The sequence below is a fragment of the Gracilinanus agilis genome, chromosome 2 (assembly GCF_016433145.1).
Source record: "Gracilinanus agilis isolate LMUSP501 chromosome 2, AgileGrace, whole genome shotgun sequence".
NCBI classification, from domain to species: Eukaryota; Metazoa; Chordata; class Mammalia; order Didelphimorphia; family Didelphidae; genus Gracilinanus; species Gracilinanus agilis.
The window spans coordinates 315,177,170-315,189,744 of record NC_058131.1 but is presented as its reverse complement, the minus strand read 5'-3'; positions in this window follow the sequence as shown (position 1 = coordinate 315,189,744).

The window sequence follows — 12,575 nt, the reverse complement described above, 5'->3', positions numbered from 1 at the left end:
TGGTAAGGGCTAGGCAATGGGGGTTAAGTGACTTGCCCAGAGTCACACAGCTAGGGAGTGTCTGAGGCCAGAATTGAACCTAGGACCTTCCATCTCTAAACCTGACTCTCAATCCACTGAGCTACTCAGCTGCCCCCTATCCAGTGTATTCTTATAGAACTCTCAAAAAATCCTCTATCCCTTCCATACCACTGGAGGCCTTTAGGAGAAGAAATGGCATTTAAACTGTAGAGGAATAGTTTGTGTAGAATTTTGGCATACATCACTGAATTTTTTGCAAGTTGAACTTAGTAATTAATTTTGGGGCTAAATATTAAAATTACTATATATTCCTTGGAAGTGGTGACTGAGTAGACTGGGAAAAGTAGGTTAGATTAAAAGCTTCATATAAACCACACTTTGATACATTGAGTGCCATCTATAAATAATATAGCGTTATGACTGACAACCTATCGAATTTATCAAGGGAGTTGAGTTGTGGGCATTTAGCACACCAGACTTTGTGAGTCCCTTTTTTTGGATCAGTGTAGTTCTTTGATTAAGCTTATAAAGAACCTTTGAAATAATCATGTTGGATTATAGGAAGGGCAGAAGTCAGGAAACCTGGATCTAAGTCTTGGCTCTGCCAGTGAATGGTTGAATGGCCTTGGGCAGATCATTTCCCCTCTCTAGGTCTCAGTCTTTTGATATGTCAAAATAGAAGGCTCCTGATAGTCTTTTTACAGCTCTGATGACATATTCTAAGGTGCCATCCTTAAGTGGGAGAGTGGGTAGGCCACTGACTCTAGAGTGAGAAGACCTGAGTTCAACTTTGTCTCTGACACTACCTGTAAGCGACTTTGGGCAAATAATCTAACCTCCATGGGCCTCAGTTTCTTCATCTGGGAGGGTGGAGTAAATAGCTTCTAATGACTGACAATTTATGTTCTAAGGTGTCCGTCATAAATATTCCATCTTCTACAGTCCAAGGCATGGCCTACTTATAGTCACCATACATTCTTCCCTTGGTTTTGGGGTCACATATAATGGTGATCATACAGTGCTCCATTATTTGTAGACATATAGCATAACTAACATTTATACAGTACTTCACATGTTAATCTTATAGGATAGGTGCTATTGTTTTTTTTTCTCATTTTACAGTTGAGGAAGCTGAAGCTAAGAGATTAAGTAACTTGTCCTGGGTGGTCACATATCTAGGCATGTGTTTGAGGCTGGATTTGAACTCGGGTCTTCCTGACTCCAGGCCCAATACTCTATCCACTGTACCACTTAGCTGCCCAGTCAAGGGTACACTTACTCAGATGCTAAATGGGATGTTACTTCCTCATTTTGCAATCTTCAAAAATGCAGATCAGAATGCATCCATGTTCACTCATCTATGATTTTTTTTTTTTTAACCATCACTTTCCATCTTAGAATCAATACTATGTAATTCTCAAGGCAGAAGTAAGGGCTAAGGGTTAGGGGTTAAGTGACTTGCCCAGGATCACACATCTATGGTTTTTCTATGTGTCCTTTCATAAGTTTGACTTGGTGCTCTACCCATTGTGCTAGAGGCCTTCCTCAGTTTGCCTTTCTCCGGCAGCAAGTTCTTGGAATCATTGGAAGCATATAAATGTGTTCTAACCTATTATTCTCTTCCTACTCATTTCTGGACCCAGTTCAATAATCATTGGTAGCATTTGTTCAAGATGTGCGCTGATAAACTGATTTGACATCCTATGTAGTGTAATGGAAGAAGCACTAATTTAGTTACCTGATATGAGTTCAGATTTTGGCTTTACTGCCTATGTGACCCTGAACAGTGATAATAGCTAGCATTTACGTATTGCTTTAAGGTCTACCAACCACTTTACATATGTCATCTCATTTGATCTTCACAATAACCTTGTGAGGTGCTATTATATCCCCATTTTACAGATGTAGAAACTAAGGCTGAGGGAGGTTAAGTGACTTGCTCAGAGTCACAACTAAGTCAAAAGCATTCAAGGTTAGTGTTTCTGACTTGGGATTTGAGCTTAAGGAGTTCTTGATTTTCAAGTACAGCACTATCCACTGAGCCACTTAGATACTTCAAACAAGTTACTTAACCTTCCCTTTCCTCATCTGCCATGTGATAGGGGTGAAATAGACTAGGGATTCTTAACTTGGAATCTACATATCATAGATTTTAGGGGGCCCCATAAAAGTTGGACAGGAAAATTTACATCTTTATCTTTACTAATATCTAATTGAAATTTAAAAGCTTTTCCTTCAATTATGAATGCAGGCAGCAAGTATTATTCTGAGAAGGGTATGTAGGCTTCACTCAACTGCCAAAGGGATCTAGGACTTTCAAAAGGTGAAGAAACCCCAGTCTAGATTATCACTGTGATTACTGTATACTCTAAGTCATACCATCTTGAGTTTCACATGTTGTAAATTGGGCATTATTGTCCATCACGCTTCATTTTTCCTCTACGGGTCATAAGGTAGATCTCCTCAAATCAATCCATAAAAATATTAAGCACCTGCCAATGTGCCTAGTTCTGTGCTAAGCCCTGAGAATACAATGAAAGGCAAAAGACCATCTCTGCTCTCAAGGAGCTCAGAAACTAATGGAGACAAGCAAACAACTATGTGCAAACAAGCTCATGCGGGAGAAATTGGAGATAATCAACAGAGGGACTAAGAAGACTGAATGTGTGCTTGCTCCAGGGATGGATGTAATCAGCCCAGTTCGTCATTGGATAGTAATGTCTAGAAGATCTTGTTGTGAACAGGAAAGTCCTCTTCTTTGAGGGCTTTCTTGTTGAATACCTTCAATTGTTTATAGGTAAACACTTTGAGCAAATATCTGTCTTTTGTTTTATACCTTGATTCATGTTGACATTCAGTAGAACCTGAACAAATTATTTCTGTAAAGTTAAGTCCTAAAAATTGCCCTTTGTTTTCTGGAAGTCTCAGGTGAGGTAGGCTCAGAGATAAAGATAAGATGATGATATCATTCATTGATCTCTTTGGAAAACCAATTATGGCTGGTAATTTAACCAGCTCCATCCTTTCTCAAATTACTTGCTTCAAGTTTTGGATTCCTGAAACAGTTCTAAGGTGTGCCTGCCTCTGCCTTCCACTGCTCCCTTACTCGTTTCCTTTTTTCTTCTTAATTTTTCAAATTTCATTTTTTTTTCATGGAGCAAGGATTAAAGGAATAGTGCCACTTAAGCAACATCTCTCACATCTGTACCTTTTTCTAATGCCAGCATTCAGCATAGTCCCTTACACTGCCCACCTCCCTCAGACTATTGAAATAGTGCTAACTTTATTTTTATCTCAGACATGCATATGTCCCTTTCAAATTCATCTTCCTCATGCTTTCAAAGTCACATTTATTAAGTATAGATTTGGACCTTTCTCAGATCTGCTTAAAAATTCTGTGATGAATCAGATTCATAAGAATGCAAGTCATTCCTCAATTGACAAGTGGTCAAAGGATATCAACAGGCAGTTTTCAGACTAAGAAATCACAGCCATCTATAGTCATATCAAAAATGCACAATTGGCTAGAGAAATTCAAAATAAAACAACTAAGGTACCACCTCACACCTATCAGAGTGATTAATATGACAAAAAACGAAAATGATAAATGTTGGAGGGTATGTGGGAAAATTGGGATACTAATGTTGGTAATGTTTATCCAACCCTTCTGGGAGAGCAATGATGCTATGCCCAAAGGACTATAAAGTTGTTCCTACTCTTTAATACCTCTATTAGGTCTGTGAACCAAAGAGATCCTCCCCAAAGGGAAAAGGACTTATTTGTACAAAAATATTTGCGGTAGTTCTTTTTGTGTTGGCAAAGAATTGTAAAGTGAGGGAATGTTTCTCAGTTGGGGAATGGCTGAACAAGTGATGGTATATGATGGTAATGGAATACTTATTTTGCTATAAGAAATTAACAAAATGATTTCAAAAAAGCCTGGAAAGAAAGGCTTACATGAATTGATGCAAAGTGAAATGAGCAGAACCAGGAGAACATTGTGCACAATAATAGCAATATTGTACAATGATCGACTGTGAATGACATCTGTTCTCAGCGATGCAATGATGTAAGACAATTCTGAAGGATTTCTGAAAAATACTCTTTACCTCTAGAGAAAGAACTGATGGGAGTGCGAATGCAATATGAAGCATACTTTTTCACTTAATTTTCTTCATGTTTTTAAAATATGAACCTTCTACAACATGACCAAGATGGAAATATTTTGCATGATATCACATTTATAACCTACATCACACTTATAACCTACATCAAATTGCTTACTGTCTCAGGGAATGGGAAAGGGAAGGAGAGAAAGAGAATTTGCAACTCAAAATTTTAGAAAACTAATGCTAAAAGTTGTTTTTACATGTAATTGGGAACAATAAAATATTGATTTTTTTAATGCTCAATGATAAAACACTTTCTATGTGCCAGGCACAGTGCTAAATGCTGGGAATACAAAAAAAAAGGCAAAAGATAGTTGTTTCCCTGGAGGATTTCATATTCTAATGGTAAAGGTCAAACCCTTTTGCTAGACATTTAAGGTCTTCCACAGTCTGGCACTTACTGTACTTTATCTTTCTAACCATGCTACTCTCCTGTGTGCAGCCCATGTCCTTGCCCTCCATCCCCCCAAACCCTTACCTTCCTTCTTAGAATCAATACTATATATTGGTTCTAGCAAATGATTGGTAAGGGCTAGGCAATGGGGGTCAAGTGACTTGTCCAGGGTCACACAGCTGGGACGTGTCTGAGGCCAGATTTGAATCCAGGACCTTGCCTCTCAATCCACTGAGCCACCCACAGCTGCCCCCAGCCCATGCACTTTTTTGCTGTTGTTCAGTTATGTCCCACTCCTTGCAATCCTGAAGACCATGTAGCACACCAGGCCCTTCTGTCTTCCACTATCTCCAGAAGTCTATCCAAGCTTCCATGACACTATCTGTCCATCTCATCCTCCACTGTCCCCTTCTCTTTTTGTCTCCAATCTTTCCTAACATTATGCCCTAGCCCATATAAAATATTTGTGCCTTTACCTTTCATCTAGAATGTCCCAACTCCCTCTCTTCACCTGTTGAATTCCTATACTCATCCTTTAAAGCTCAATTCAAATGCCTCCTTCAGGAAGCCTTCCCTGTTTCCCCTAGCCCAGTGTTGGCAAAGATTTTCAAGTTCATTTGCTCAAACTACAACTTGAAGCTGCCGGGAGGGAGGAAGTGCTTGCTTTGGGCAACTGGATAGAGGGCAGGGCATGCAAAAAATGTCCTGGGGCTCTGAGAGGAGGAATGGACCTGGCTGGGCATGCATGCCAATACTTCGCCAATGTTGCCCTAGCCAATAATAACTTTCCTAACTTAGAACTGCAACACTTTGCCTGGACCTCTTTTATAAACTTATGTGTTAAAATTGTGTATTAGGGGGGCAGCTGGGTAACTCAGTGGATTGAGGGCCAGATGGGAGGTCCTAGATTCAAATCTGGTCTCAGACACTTGCCAACTGTGTGACCCTGGGCAAGTCACTTGACCCCCATTGCCTAGCCCTTACCATTCTTCTGCTTTGGAGCCAAGGAAGGTAAGGGTTTTTTTTTTTTTTTAAGTGTATTTCTCCCATCCTCCTACTAGTTTAGTCAGACCCTACTGAGCACTAGACTAGACTTCTTTGCAGGGTAAGGATTTCTCTAACCCTTGAACCTCTCCCAGAGCTGAACACTGGCTCTGCATTTAGGAAGCATTTAATTGCTTACATATAATTGAACTGTACGGAAAGCTTAGTGCTAACTCAGGAGCTACATTTATCTCTTTCACATGATTATAGAGGAAGAAAGACTCATTCTCTCTTGTTCTTTGCTGCTATTAACGTACACATCTCCTTGCAGATCACATTTTCACCCTCCTTTGTGGGCACCTCTCTTTCATCCTCTATTCCACTGGGAGCTCCTGCTCTTACTGAGAGTTGGGATACTCCATTAAGGACATAGCATCCTCCTTTCATTTTATAGGGGGCCCCATTTGTCTTATCTGTCACTCTTGCAGCTGATGGAGGAGGCTTGAGTGGGTTTGCTGGTTTTAAACCACTTCCTTCTGCTTGCAACATGCCTGCTTATTTGACTTGCCCCTTCCTACCCCCACCCTCACCTTCCTCTCTGCCTACTTATTTGCCAACCTCTATCCTGTTGCCAAATTTCTGAGCTCTGCACCATAACTCAGCTTTACACGTATTGTCAGCTTGTCATCTTCTATTGAATGGACTATTTGTATGTAGCACATTCTGATCTAGAGTTGTCTTTGCTTGAACCTCTCTTTTTCTTTCTCTGTGAATTCAAGAATTAAATTCATCTTTAAAATCTACGTGGTAAGAAAACACTTTCCAAACAATTAAAACTAGATCTAAACAATTGGAAAAACATTGACTGCTCAAGGGTAGGACGAGCTAACATAATAAAAATGACCATTCTACCCAAATTAATTTACCTATTTAGCACCATACCTATCAAACTACCAAAAAACTTTTTTACTGAATTAGAAAAAACTATAACAAAGCTCATTTGGAAGAACAAAAGATTAAGAATATCAAGGGAAATAATGAAAAAAACATGAAGGAAGGTGGCCTAGCAGTACCAGATATTAAACTACGCTATAAAGCAGCAGTCATCAAAACAATATGGTACTGGCTAAGAGACAGAATGGAGGATCAGTGGAATAGACTTAGGGTAAGTGACATCAGCAAAACAGTGTATGAAAAACCCAAAAAGCCTAACTTTTGGGACAAAAATCAACTATTTGACAAAAACTGCTGGGAAAATTGGAAAACAATATGGGAGTGATTAGGTTTAGATCAACATCTCACACCCTACACCAAGATAAATTCAGAATGGGTGAAAGACTTGAATATAAAGAAGGAAACTGTAAGTAAATTAAGTGAACACAGAATAGTATACTTGTCAGATCTATAGGAAAGGAAAGATTTTAAAACCAAGCAAGAATTAGGAAAAATTACAAAATGTAAAATAAATAATTTTGATTATATTAAATTAAAACGTTTTTGCACAAACAAAAACAATGCAACCAAAATCAGAAGGGAAACAACAATCTGGGGAAAATCTTTATAACAGAAAATTCTGACAGAGGTCTAATTACTCAAATATACAAGGACCTAAATCAATTGTATAAAAAATCAAGCCATTCCCCAATCGATAAATGGGCAAGGGTCATGAATAGGCAATTTTCAGATAAATCAAAAGTATCAATAAACACATGAAAAAGTGTTCTAAATCTCTAATAGAGAAATGCAAATCAAAACAACTCTGAGGTATCACCTCACACCTAGCATATTGGCTAAAATGAAAGAAGGGGAGAGTAATGAATGTTGGATGGGATGTGGCAAAATTGGGACATTAATGCATTGCTGGTGGAGTTGTGAACTGATCCAACCATTCTGGATGGCAATTTGGAATTATGCCCAAAGAGCAATAAAAGAATGCCTGCCCTTTGATCCAGCCATACCATTGTTGGGTTTGTACCCCAAAGAAATCATAGATAAACAGACTTGTACAAAAATATTTATAGCTGTGCTCTTTGTGGTGGCAAAAAACTGGAAAATGAGGGTATGCCCTTCAATTGGGGAATGGCTAAACAAATTGTGGTATGTATTGGGGACTATAAGGTTTTTTTTTTGAAACCCTTACCTTTTGTTTTAGTATTAACTTTTTTTTAAAACCTTACCTTCCATCTTAGAATGAATACTATGTATTGGTTCCAAGGCAGAAGAGCAATGAGGGGTTAAGTGACTTGCCCAGGGTCACACAGCTAGGAAGCATCTGAGGCCAGATTTGAAGCCAGGACCTCCTGTCTTTAGGCCTGGCTCTCAATCCACTGAGCCACCCATCTGCTACCATTTTAGTATTAGTTCTAAGACAGAAGAGCAGGAGAGCGAGGCAATCAGAGTTAAGTGATTTGCACAGGGTCACACAGCCAGGAAGTATCTGAGGTCGAATTTGATCCAGGTCCTTCTGACTCCATGCTGGTGCTCTCTCCACTGTGTTTAGCACTCCAGTATAATTTTGAACAGTGCATATATCTCCTTGTTATCATTAATAACTAATTAATAAGCTTTTTTTTAACAGAGATAATTGCTGATAAGATGTAACAAGAAAATGTATGTCTGTGAGAGAATGAGAGAGAGAGAAGAGAGAGTACTCAGTTTCTCAATTTCATCTGTTCTTGCCTTTTGTATGTGTGTTCTCAGTTCTTGCTCTCTAGCCAAGTAAAAGGTTTTTCATTTCCATACAGTAAACCAACAGGAAACAGAGGGATTCTGAAAGCTCTGAATCATCAGAGAAGGTAAAAGACTGACTTTCATCCTGTACTTTTGGAAGCAAACCTTGCCAGGGGCTGATGCTCTACAGAACATATGATCCATGCTCCAAGGATTATACCCGCTTTGGCCAGTCTCCCCCATTACACATATGTGCATATATGTATATATACACACGTTTAATAACTATCATTAGAAACAAATGCATATGTAAAACAAGAAACAAACGATTATGCCAAATCCTTAAGCTTTAACAAGACAGAACCAAGTTCTGCCAGATTGGATTATACAAAATTCATGTCACAATATTAAGGAAGTAGATGGGGTTGGGGGGATGTCCTGAGAAATCAAATGAATAGTCAAAGTCTATAGGGACACTAGTTGGTCGGATTCCTATCTTCCATCCAGGGCTGCTCTTCATTGCCTTTTGTTTATTTGCACAGATCTGTGTGGTTATGAAGCAATCCTTTATCCACATCCGCTGTTTGTTTTCAAATAGTCATTCCATCTCCTCTGTGTATTTTGAGAAGAGGAGAGAATCCTATTCCTTACCATTTATTGGCATCCCGATCCTAACCAATTCCAGAGCAATGGCCATCTCTAGGCAAAGCTGGGAGTAGCCTAGATATTTTAACTGTTTTTCTACATCCTCTTGATTTCTTTTTCAGTACCTCTGTCTCTTTTATTTTCTATTATCCAGTCATCCAGTGGTACTCCTGATAGAGAGGAATCCAGTTTTGAGCTTCTTTGATTCTGAAGTTTTAAATGGAAGAAGGAGATGAATTTTAGGCACTATGGCTCATCATGTGTCTAAAGAGACTTCCATAGTTTATTGGTGCCCTCAGTCATTCTTCCCGCAGCAGAATCTAATTCCTGCCTCTTCAGTGTATGGTGCTCCCTGTACCTCAGACACCAGATCTCTTGAGCGGGCTTATGACCCACTCTGTGGCTCACACTGACTGAACTTTGAGCAATGTTTGAAAGTGGCAGAGATTTCAGACTCCCAATTTCCTAGCTATTTGAACAAAACAAAAATGAAAGGGATTGTAGGTGTCTTCCAGCAGAAGCTGTCAACAATATTGTAAAGATGGTTCTTGGTGAGGTACTGCTTAGACTAGATGGTTTTTGAGATGCCTTTTAACTGAGGTCCTATGAGAATAATGTTGTAAGAATTAGGTTCAAGTTCTGTCACTACAACTAACTTGCTATGTGACTCCTGGCAAGTTACTTCACAATTTATCTTTCCATTTTTATCTACAAAATTAATCTTTTATTTTTGTACTAGATAATCTCCAAATATTCCTTCTAGCACCAATCATCTATCCTATGGTTTTAAACCACTTCTCTAAAATTCTGTGATCCAGAGTCCCATATAGGTCACAATATATGGGAAACAATGCCTATGTAAGCTTTCAATTCATTCTCTAGTGTCCAATCCATCTTTCACAGAACTGCCAAAATATTCTTAACAGAATTTCTTGAAGGTTGTGTTCAGTTCTAGGCATCACACTTTAGAAAGTTAAGTTGAGAAGAATCCAGGAGATGGCAACTACAAAGGTAAAGAACTTTGAGTCCAAGTTATATGTGAAAGAAATGGGGATGCTTAATGGAAAGAAGGGAAGTCGCAAAGGGGATGTCATAGCAGTCTTCAAGGAGATCACCTGGGAGAGAGATTAGACTTGTTTTGTTTCGCCTTCTAAGACAGAACTAGGAATAGTGGATGGAAGCTGAAAACAGGCAATTTTAGACTTAATATAGAGCAGTGGTTCCCAAACTTTTTTGGCCTACTGCCCCCTTTCCAGAAAAAAATATTACTAACCTCCCTGGAAATTAATTTTTTTTAAATTTTAATAGCAATTAATAGGAAAGATAAATGCACCTGTGGCCATTACTGCCCTCCTTGATCACTGCAGCACCCACCAGGGGTTGGTAGCGCCCACTTTGGGAGTCACTGATTTAGAGTAAGAAAAAACTTTCTAATGATGAGCACTTTTCACTAGGGGAATGAATAGCTGCTGACTTAGGAGGTAGTGGGAGAGGCAGCTTGATGTAAAGCAAAAGGGTCTGACATTGTGTTTCATGTGACCCATGGCTCTCCCAAGTGTTTAGTGAACTGGAATAAAATGTAATTGGGAAATATTTAACAAAATAAATAAAAACAAAACAGTAAAACATACATAATGTTAATATGTGATTTTCTGAGTCCACATGTGGCCCATGGAAATACTTAAGTATGAGTTTGTGGTCCTGTGTCTATTTGAGTTTCACACCACTATTGTAGTAGATAGGTAACTGGACTTGCCATCAGGAAGATCAGGGTTCAGATGACTCCTCAGGTATTTACTAGCTGTGTGATCTTGGAGAAGTAACTTACTTGGTGTGCTTCAGTTTCCTTATCTATAAAATAAGGGACCTCTAAGGTAGCTGTCAACTCTAAATCTGTGATTCTAACCAGTGGAAATGCACGTTGGCTACAGGAAGGGGGAGGTAGGTTAGGGGGGTGGAGGGGAGAGTAAGAACATGAATCATTGTAACCACGGAAAATTTTTTTCTAAAATAATAAACAAACAAACAAATAAATCTGTGATTCTATAATCCTATAGGTTTTTCCCTCACTGGAAGTCTTCAAGAAAAGCCTGGATGATGACTTGCCAGGAATGTGGCAATAAGGATACTTTTTTCAGACATAGAAAGTCTTTTTTTTTCAAATATTAATGGAATCTCAGAGCTGGAGCTTTTGAGCCCTCTGAAATTCTAGGATTTGGTGGTAGTGAGTGATGACAATGACAGAGAAAGGTACTCTAGAAAAATTTCAGAGGAGCTCTCCTGACCCCAAACCAACTCTGAGAAAGAGCATGTGGGAAGACACTTGGTGCAATTTGAACTAATCTCAGGACTGTGGGGGGGGGGGGGGGAAGGGATGAGGTTGTAAGTGAACAGAGAACTTTTTATTTTTAATAGAGGGGTCTTGGAGGGCCAAGTGACATAGTGGCTGGAGTCAGGAAGACCCAAGTTCAAATTGGGCCTTAGATGCTTTTAAAAAAATTATTTTTCCCCAATTACATATAAAAACAATGTTTTAACATTTTATTTTTTTAAATTTAAGTTTCAAATCCTCTCTCTCCTTCCCATCGTTACTTTTTTGCTCCTTCCCACTTCTTTCCTCTGAGATAAGCAATCTGATACAGATTTTATATTTTACATATAAAATGATTTTCCACATTTGTCATTTTGTGGAAAAGATCTCAAACAAACAACAACAACAACAACAAAAAAGAAAATGAAAAGGCTCTAAAGCTCTAAAACTTTGACACAGCAACACCACTACTATGTCTGTATCCTAAAGAGATTTTTTAAAAAAGGATAAGGACCTATTTGTACAAAAATAGCTACTGTAACTCTTTTGTGGTAGCAAAGAATTGGAAATTGAAAGGTTGCACATCAATTAGGGATTGGCTGAACAAATTGTGGTATATGATTATAATGAAATACTATTTTGTGTTAAGAAATGACAAGCAAGTTGATTCTGGAAAAACATAGAAATACTTACATGAACTGATGCACATAAGCTGATGCAAGATGAAGTGAGCAAAACCAGAAGAACATTTTATACAGTGGCAATAGCATTTTTTGATGAACAACTGTGAGTGACCTAGTTATTCTCAGCTATACAACAATTCATTGAAATCCCAGAGACTCATGATAGAAAAATGCCATCTGCCTTTGAACTGGTGAAGTTTGAATGTATCCTTAGACTTTTACTCAGCCTTATTTTCCTTATCTGTAAAATTGAGATAATAATAGCATTTATCTCCCAGGATTATTATGAAAATAAAAATGAAATAATATTTGTAAATCATGTAAGCCTTAAAGCACTATGTAAATGTTGTTATTGTTATCCAATTATTAAAGGGATATCATTGAGGTCAAGAAAGTATTAAACTAGTTTTGCTGGATGCCAGGAGACAAAGTTAGAAGCAATCAGGGAAAATGACAGAGGCTCAATATGAGGATAAACAACACTTTTTTTTTGGTATGGGAAATTTGATTTCACTGGTGTTTTACCAAAGCAGGTTAGGATCTATTCTTCAATTTAAAACATTTTTTAACATTTAATAATATTTATTTTTTAGAAAAGTTAACATGGTTACATGATTTATGCTCTTACTTTCCCCTTCACCCCCTGGCCTCCCCCTGCCCCCATAGCCGATGTGCATTTCCACTGGTTTTGACATGTG